The 9,202-nt window shown below is 37.4% G+C and overlaps 2 pseudogenes; one reads left to right on the top strand and one right to left on the bottom strand.

Moving 5' to 3' along the window:
* The window catches only part of LOC104743848, a 3,923-nt pseudogene extending 1,854 nt beyond the window's left edge, over positions 1–2,069 (bottom strand).
* LOC104743847 lies at positions 2,828–3,772 on the top strand (annotated as a pseudogene).

The following is a 9,202-nucleotide window of genomic DNA, read 5'->3' as shown; positions in this document are numbered from 1 at the left end:
TTTTTTAAGTTATACAGTTAAATAGAATGATTGGTCATGTATCGGGTTGTCAACCTGAAAATGAAAATCGAATAAAATGTCAGTACCAAGAAAGTAAAATCTCAGTCAAAAAGGTTATTGCAAGTAGGTGAGTAATTACCTCCATAACTGGTTGACCAAATGCATGTCTAAATTCTCAGCAAGGCTTTTTAATATACTGTTCTAACTTAGAAACATCTTCACTCCTAAATATGTCCCAAAGAGCACCTCCCATTTCTTGATGATTCTGTTCGCTTTCCACGTTTGGTTCTTCTTCCTCTTCTTGGCTACGATACCCAATAATACCATCATCTTCCTTGTATTTCCGTTTCAGCATTTCAAGCTTGGTTTTTCTTTTTTCACTTACAGTTACTTCAGCTATATATGTCAGTATATTAACCGCGTTTGCCATATCCAAATGCAGCTTAGTCACATAATCACCTCTACCAAACTCATCTAGGAACCCATAGGCAATGTAACTTTTGGGACCCATATCTGGTTTGAGAAGTTTATCAGGAAGCTTTGTTACAATGTTAAGAATTCCGGTTACAAGATTGCTATATTCTTGGAAAGGTAATGCGGATATGAACTCAGTGTAGTGACGAGGCAAAGCATTCTCAAAACTATCATTAGGAGGCCAGTCATTTAACTTCAACATCTTAGGCCATGAGATTTTATATCTTCTTCCTTTCTTGTAACCATCAAAGAAGGAATATGCTTCAATGTATTCCGAACAATGTATTCCGAACAATTAGAACTTCCTTCTGATGATTTCATGTAGTCGCATATAGCTCGCAGCATAACGTCCAACTCCCAGCTTAAACCAGGTATGTTCTTGAGAGTGTTCCCAACGATTACTGGTTCACCTTTTGCCCAATGCTCTTGAAAATGGAGAAGCCATTGTTCTTTTAAGACATCACAAGATTCAGGAGACAACAAGTAGTTGTCACTTGATTCTTTCCTCGAAGCTGTTTTTCTCTTCTTATCAGTTTCCAAACCAGGACAGCTACAGTTCAACAATCTAGGAATTTTCTTGTATGACGCCATGATAGTATCTGCTTTCTGTTTCAAGTCTGACATAAATGTTAGCGGTAAGATTCGTGTGAGCTCCATGATAACACATTCACTACAACCAAATGCAAAAAAGATTCTTCCGTTATGATCAGCGTGCCACTTAATAGATTGGTTAGGATTATCTTTGTCCTCAGGAACAGAGGTGGAGCTCGATTCTAAAGCATGTGAACCGTGCACATATTCCTTTACTTTGTGAATCTCTTGACAGTAGTTTAAACAAAGTTCATTCTTGTAATCCTTAAAGGAGCAGCATCGGTGCAAGTCAAAAATTGAAGTTTGGCAGAGATCACTGCAAGACAAGATCATCTGCAGTAATATCAACTAAACTGAAATGAAAGATCCTAACTTTGTATTAGATAACATAAGTTGCTTACCAGAACATGCGGTTATTAACGGGGCTTCTGTCAGAGTTGCCTTAACTTCAAAAGACTGCATTCCTATAGAATCGGGTCATATATATAATACCAGAGGTCCCTCAGAAGGAACATAAACCAATAATTAGTAGCGGAAAATTCATACCTTGAATCTCTGCCTCGACTTCAATTTCATGCTTCTGAGCTTCAATTATCTCATTAAGAAATGGATGCATCGATTCAAACAGGTACTCGACATCTTTAAGAATCCGGTTTCGTCTTTGATACCAGTTAAAACAGAAAAACAAACATAATGTTAACAAACAAACAAAAACGTCTTGGGGTTCTCTCAAAAACAAAATCTTCTGCCATTAAAATATTGAAATGGATGCTAACGATAATCTCATTTACCTCAATTAAACCCTTCAATTTCAAGCATTCCCCGCAGTTACAAATTTTGAGGCAATAAGGACATTTTTCAACAACACCCTTCTCACAAAATAGATGTTGATACCTGCAAAAAAAACAACAAATCGAGTTGGAAACCAAAACATATTTTAGCAAAATGCATTTTAAAGTTTAGACAGAAACTTACCATTTCCTCGTACATTGCTGACAATACATTGGCTTTTTACATTCATTGCAAAAGATAAGCCTTCCCTTATCCCCATCCGAACACTGATGGCAGAAATTGTGGTCTTTCTTTATGTATCAGCTACCAGACTTCAAAAACTTTTTTGCAAGCTGCTAAATTAAAGTGTTAATTACTCTTTTTGATAGAGGTTGTCAACAAATGTTGACTTTGATCCAAATTTATACAGAAAATCGACCTATTATCAAATTTCAAACTCGCTATCCACTTTAATCTTGGAGGAAATTGATGTTGATTGATTCTCACCGTAGGAGATAGAACAGTCGGCATCAAAGAGTATCAGTTTTTATCCAAATTTATACAAAAAATCGACCTATTATCAATCGGTTTCAGAACAAAGGCTGTAACATTTAGAACCACTCGTCAGCATCGTTGGTTGGAACATGATCCATTTCAGAACAACGCCCGAAACTGAAAGCATTGAATCTGCCCATCAAGGTACTTTTTCATCACACTTTTTATTTAGTCAATCACTTATTCTATGTTTCTTGTTACAAACCTTAGATTATGTTGTTGTATTTAGCGCCGATTGTTAGACTCGCTTTGGAAATTTTAGATTTACTGAGTTCTTGGGATTAATTTGTCCAGGCTTCGTGAAATTTTTTTTAAGATTCCTCTGTATGTTAAGGATCTTTGATGTTTCTGATTTGTGTTTTGGCTTTTCTGTTTATAGACGAACACAGTGTGTTTCGCAATGTATTCTTCAATTAGGGCAAAAAACAATTCGGAGATGATTTCTGATTTAAGTGCTCACAAGGTTCTAAACAGCGATGATGCAATGTTTGAGATTCTTCTTCTGTTACCGCGTGAAACAATCTACAAGGTGATTCTTGTATCAAAGAGACGGCTTCAGATTGTCTCCAACCCTGTCTTCCGCAACACTTACCTAACCAAATGGAAACCAAGATTCCATCTCATTGGTTTCTTCGTCAGCAACACAATGTACCTCAACAGCCTCGTATGCCTTTACTGTCAACGAGTATCATAGGCAACGAAATGGAATATTCTGGCGTTCTGAAAAAGCTCGGTTACTACATCGATTCATCAAACGGTTTGCTTCTCTGTGGTCGTCATCCAAAAACTTACTACTTATGGGATGTAAATACGAGGAACCATGATGAGATTTCGTGTCCTCAAGCTCATTTCAGTGAGTTTGTTATGTCTTTGATGACCAAAGATTCTCTGGATAAATGTTTAAGCTACAAGGTGATTCCCTCAGAGTGTAATTCCTACGTACTTAACTCTAAAAAGGTGAAAGTCCAGACTTATTCCTCGAAAACTAGTATGTGGAGCTATGCGGAACTGACCTGTCCCCAAGAAATATCGCTCATGTCGTGGACTCCCGGAAGAGTGATCGGTTCCGTGGTATATTGGATTGCCACAGCAGGTCAAGTGGTTATCTATGACACATATGATGAATAGAAACATATCAATCATATAAAACTCCCGAAAACATTTGATTATGATGAACAAGTTTTCGGCAAATCCGCTGATGGTCTTTACAATATGGATGGAGTGATAAATCGGTAATGGAGATTGGGAAGCTCGAGAAAGTAATGCTTCAATGGGTTATAAGCTAAGATTCAAGGCGATGTGGAACGCAATTGCTAGCGTTCATGAATCAGAACTCGAACTCTGTTTTCATCAGAAAGGACCCGCATATCTTCACCTGTGACTTGGAGTCTCAATTGGTTGAATGTGTTCAGTACCATGGACATGCATTTTCGTTCTTTTGGGAATACTGTAAATTCTGGCCGTATTTTCGACCCATTGGCCTTCTTTGCCTTTCTCTATTGAAGATCAGCTCTTCAACAGAAATGAATACCAAAGTCACTGACAATATCAGCCAAGTGTTCTAGTGATTGATCATGATGATGAACCTCAAACTTAATGTAATCAAGTAGATCTTATCGAACTGAGCGATGATGATAGCGATGACGAAGAGGCCAATGACTGTCGAGAGTACCAGTACTGGATCAACATTAATTACGAGGTGATGGTATTTATTTGTTGTATATGTTGAAGTAACCTCCATAGACCATGTAAATGAAGGTAGATGAGTAGTTGTCCATCATACTCTCGATCTTTGAATACAAACTTGTGAGTTACACTGTGATGTGATGTAAGAATCAGTACCAACATTGCGTCGGAACTGACTAACGTAAGAGGTGGTAGGTGTGCTGACAAGTGCGGTCGGTACAGGGCAACACGGATGGAAATATGGCCATGGAGCTTACCAAGTACTTGGACGGTCTGGATACAATTTTCATCAGCAATATGTATATGCCTATTTTGGAGACATTTACCGAACCACTCCGTACTCTTTCATTTTTCGTAATTCTGCTTATTACACACACTATGGTGATACTAGAATGCACATTACTTTTGATTATGCCTCTTATTATACGTTTAAACATAGACTAAGAAATGTTTAAAGGGTTCTTAGACCAAAACCAAGCCTTCAACATGGCTTTTATTGCTTCCGCTATAGTGGCTTCTCGGTTTTCCTTATGGTTCCAAAAGTTCTGAATCATATAGCCATCACTTACATTGTGGTCTAGTATCTCTTGTTTCGCTCTTAACACTTCACAGCATAATACTTCACCCCAGTCCTTCTTGAGCCTAAGCACTTTGTTATTAGTCTCAACCACCACTATCTGCAATATCACATTTGAAATCTTGAGATACTATATAACAGGAAAGATCCGATCTTTTGAGATACTATATAACAGGAAACTCCAAACCTTTGGATTTTCGTCAGAGTCATCGACTTTGAATGGATTCCAGTTCACATCTATAATATCATGTTCCAACTCCGAACAAAACTTAACAGCCTCCGTCACTACTCTTTCTTCGGGACTTCCAAGATTCTGCATTTCTGCGACAATCGCCCTGTGGCATAGTGACCCCATTCTCTTTACTGCAACATTCTCAAGAGTTTTCCTTATCAAATCTATATTCTCATTCTAGAGCTGCCCATCAAAGCAATAACATAAATTTAAAAGGACATACCTTTCATTTACCTAAACTCGAAGAACAAGATCTTGGAAAAAACATATTTAGATTGTTTTAGCTTCGTACTTGAATCATCTCGTGGTGAGCGTCTTGATACTCCTCGTTGGACATACATTCTTATTGCACCAGAGTGTTCATTATATCTCATAGATCTGTTTCTCTGCCCTTGTTTTCTCTCTGATGTTTGGCTATCATCTTCTGAAACTCTTCATCTCCATCACTCTCCTTCATTTTTTGCATCATCATCTCCAGATCTTGATTTTCATTTAGAATCACTAACATTTCCATATTCCTTTTAGAAAGATTCTCCTTTTCTTTCTGAAAAAGTTGTCATGTTTTCAGAAACTCAAAGAGTTGAACAAAGGAAGCTTTAATTATGGATATGTTCATGAATATACAGTCAAACTAAATGATTTCTTGCCTTGTGCCTATCTGCGAGTTTCATAGCTTGCTACTCGAGCTTCGTCCTCTTTTTCTCCAGTTCTAACGAATAATTTGCATGATCTTTCTCTCTATCTTCATACAACTTCTGCATGGACGTGTACTTCTGCTCAAAATCTTCTCATCAAGAAGACACATGCAAAAACAAACACAAATTATATATATATATATATATATATATATAGATATATAGATATGTCAGGAAGAGCACATTGAAGATCCTGTTTTATTAAAGCTTTCTTTTACCATTTTTGTAACTCATGGATAACTCCAGTTTAAAAGATTTCAACCTATTGCAAACCCGTTCAATCATATCTGTTTTTTGTTGGATCTCTTGAGTTTCTTTTTCTATCTTCTCAAGCGTCTGATCTAAGCACTCAGAAAGGCACGCATCTAAAATCGCCTTTCCTTGTTCAAGATATGATGGACTTCTCAAATTTTTCCCATCCCTAAGATGAGAGTTCCAAACCTCATTTGTTTTTTTCCAATCAGTTTCGGTAGCAATCCATCCAAATATTTTATGAGTAGTCCAAATAACACCTTTTCAAGAAAGAAAGATAACTTTAGTGTTAAAACAAACCAACAAATTTTAATTCTTAAAAAACTCTGATCAGCTACTTTTTTCAATTACCATTCTCATAATGCTCCTCAAAATTCCAGGGGTCTTCGAATTCTTTCACGCATTTTTTGAAGTGTGCCAAAGCATAACCAGTAAATCCTTTATAATTCCAAACGGGTTTGACAGAATCAGGATTATAACCTTTCTTAGCTAGGTCTTCACGTAAGCTTGAAAGGTTGGGGCCAACTATCTTACCACTCCCACCGAACGTTCTTGGTAAGGTTAATATAATACCAACCCATGGTCACACATATTTTTTTATCTAGAGGAGAAACTGTTAGTGGGTCAGAAGAGCTGGCCTTCGCCTTTTTATTTTGGTTGGCTTTGGACTCACCATCTCCAAATGATCATGATACAAACATAAGTTTACAAGAGAGGTGTAACAATCTGTCAAAAGCTTCAATCAGACTAGAGGTTATGAAAATGAAGGTCAGACTAAGAGTGGTTGTACATGTTGCCACAAAAGCATATTTGTCATGTTCCCTCTTCCTGTTGCGGTGCTCACTCTTTTTCTTGGTTTCATCTACTTCGTCCTTGTTCTCTTCTTGTCCTACAGTGTTACATGGTCCCATATGTCTATTAATACTGCATAAGTTACCATGTCGATTCTATGTTAGTACTGTATGTAGATATATGAATGATGCAGTACTTTTACCTCAATTAAATTATCAATCCACAATCTGCATTAATCAACTCACTAAGAATACACAAAGATGCTTAATCTAAACCTAAACATGAATTGGTTTATTGTAACAATCTTAACTAACAAACTGGATTAAAGAAAGGAAACAAAACAAACTCAAACAATGCAAACACAAAGAAACATGGCACAACTAGAAACAGACTTAAAATCAAGATTAAACAAGTGAACCTTGGGCAAGGTAATTGACTTGGGAGATAGCTAAACAATCCTAGATGTCTAATCAACAATCAAGGACAATCCTATGGCTAAGAACACTTATGCAAATCAATCCATTTCCATGAAAAAGATCCTATGCTAATCAAGTGATAATCAACAATTTCCAAAGGCAATCACAGGGTAAGCATGCATTATAAACAAGTCTTAAATACCACTTAACACCCTAATCACCAATTTCCATTGGCTAGGTATGCAAATCTCTTGAATAGTTTGGTTCAGAAATTTCATCAAACACTTTCTGGGCATGGAAATCCTAATGTCTAGATTCAAGCTTGATCAAGGCTATCTAGCATTATTAACACTAAACAAGATAGGAAACACATAAATAAATCCCTAGACATCAAAGATCAATCATCTATCTCCCTAATCTACCAAGCCCAAAGTTCTAAAGGATCTACTCACTCATCATCATGATCACACAAAGGAAGGAATTTGATCTTTGTGAAATCATAATAAGAGATTGTAGATTAAGAGATTTGAAGAAGAAATTGCTATTAAAAACTTAGAAGTACTCAATCCTTCAACAAACCAAGAGTAAACAAGTTTAAGAACCCTAAAAAGCTGCTAAAACAAAAGATAAGATAAAGGATCCTCCTCCCCTTAATAGGGTTAATGTATTTATAGGGTTAATGTATTTATAGGAAAATAAAAGGGAGCCGGGTCAACCCAGTTCAAACCGGGTCAAACCCGGATTGAGGCAAAAACAAGTGTGGACTTAGGCAGAAACCGGGCAGCTTCTGGCTGATGGTGGATGGCTGATTGGGACAGCCGGGCACACTTTGGCCGATGGTGGTGGCCGTTGATGGCTCCTGTTCGTCGCCTAGGTGGGTTCAAGCGGCCAGCCTTGGACCGATTGAGGGTTGGACCGATTGAGGGTGGCCGATGGCTTCACGCGGGCAAGGTTTGGCCGCATGTGCTGGCCGTGTGTGGCTCTTGTTCTTGACGTCGAGGAGTGGTATCAGCTAGGGTTTGGCCGTGTGTGCTGGCCGCGTGAGCCAATCGGCCATGGTTTGACCGATTGCCTAGGCCGCGTGTGGTTCCTGGTCTTGTCACTTCTTCAACTTCACTCCTCTTTGCTTCTTTGCACCAAAACAGGTCCAAATGCTCCAAATGTTATGAGATTACTCCAACAACCTGAGAGATAACACACCTGATGCATATGCTCCTAAAACAACCTAGAATGACAAGATTATGCAACAAAACTATGCAAAAACAGGTCTTAAAACTCAACAAAAACACAAGATATCAACTCCCCCAAACTTACCTCTTCCTAGTCCTCAAGCAAGAACCAAACAAATAGTGAGAGAGAGAGGTTTGAAAAAGGGATTCAGAACCAAAAAGTAACAACAAAGGATTCAAACCACAGTCCTTAAATGTAATTCAATGGTGCTAGGATCAATCAAAGTCCTTACAAATATTTTTCCTATGCTTATCACAATGCACCACTCTTGTTCACCTTCTATCTATTGGTAAAGACTTGCAATCCTATTGAACATCTCTTTCACATTCATTAAAGTGTTTGGTGTGATCTTGCAAATGGAAAATAAATCAAGCTCAATTGGTTTAAGGGAAAGGCGTTTTTATAAAAAGGTGGTTGGCAATGGTGTTTTTGGGTGGTTTACTCTCAAACAAAGAGGAATGCTAGACAGTTATGAAACCAATCTAAGACTGAGAATAATTTGGGCATACAAAGCTTAGCTCTTGATGTTCTACCAATCTAGAAGCATTTCTACCCTTTCTCTCATCCTTCTTTTCTTTCTTTCTTACCCATAAACTCAACTTGATTCAACTTAAACCCCTTCTCTTCTTTACTTATGGTCTTAAACTTTTGAATATCTCTAAGGCTTCACTTTCAACATAAGCTCCTATCTTTTTAACTTCTTTGAAACTTCTTTTGATGAACTCCCATTCTTATTAAACTATGCTTTAGCATTCTCCTTTTTTTTTTTATGAAACTTTTCTAGGAGACATCAGCTAGACTTTTCTTTCTCTTTTTCTTCTTAAGAGACTTAGAGCTTTTAACCAAACTTAACCTTAGAGATAAATCTTTTCTTTTCTTTTGACCAAGTAATTCTTTCTTTTCTCCCCCCTTAATCTCTCTTGTTTCCAAC

Source organism: Camelina sativa, chromosome 14 (assembly GCF_000633955.1).
Source record: "Camelina sativa cultivar DH55 chromosome 14, Cs, whole genome shotgun sequence".
NCBI classification, from domain to species: domain Eukaryota; kingdom Viridiplantae; phylum Streptophyta; class Magnoliopsida; order Brassicales; family Brassicaceae; genus Camelina; species Camelina sativa.
This window is presented reverse-complemented; position numbering and strand designations above follow the sequence as displayed.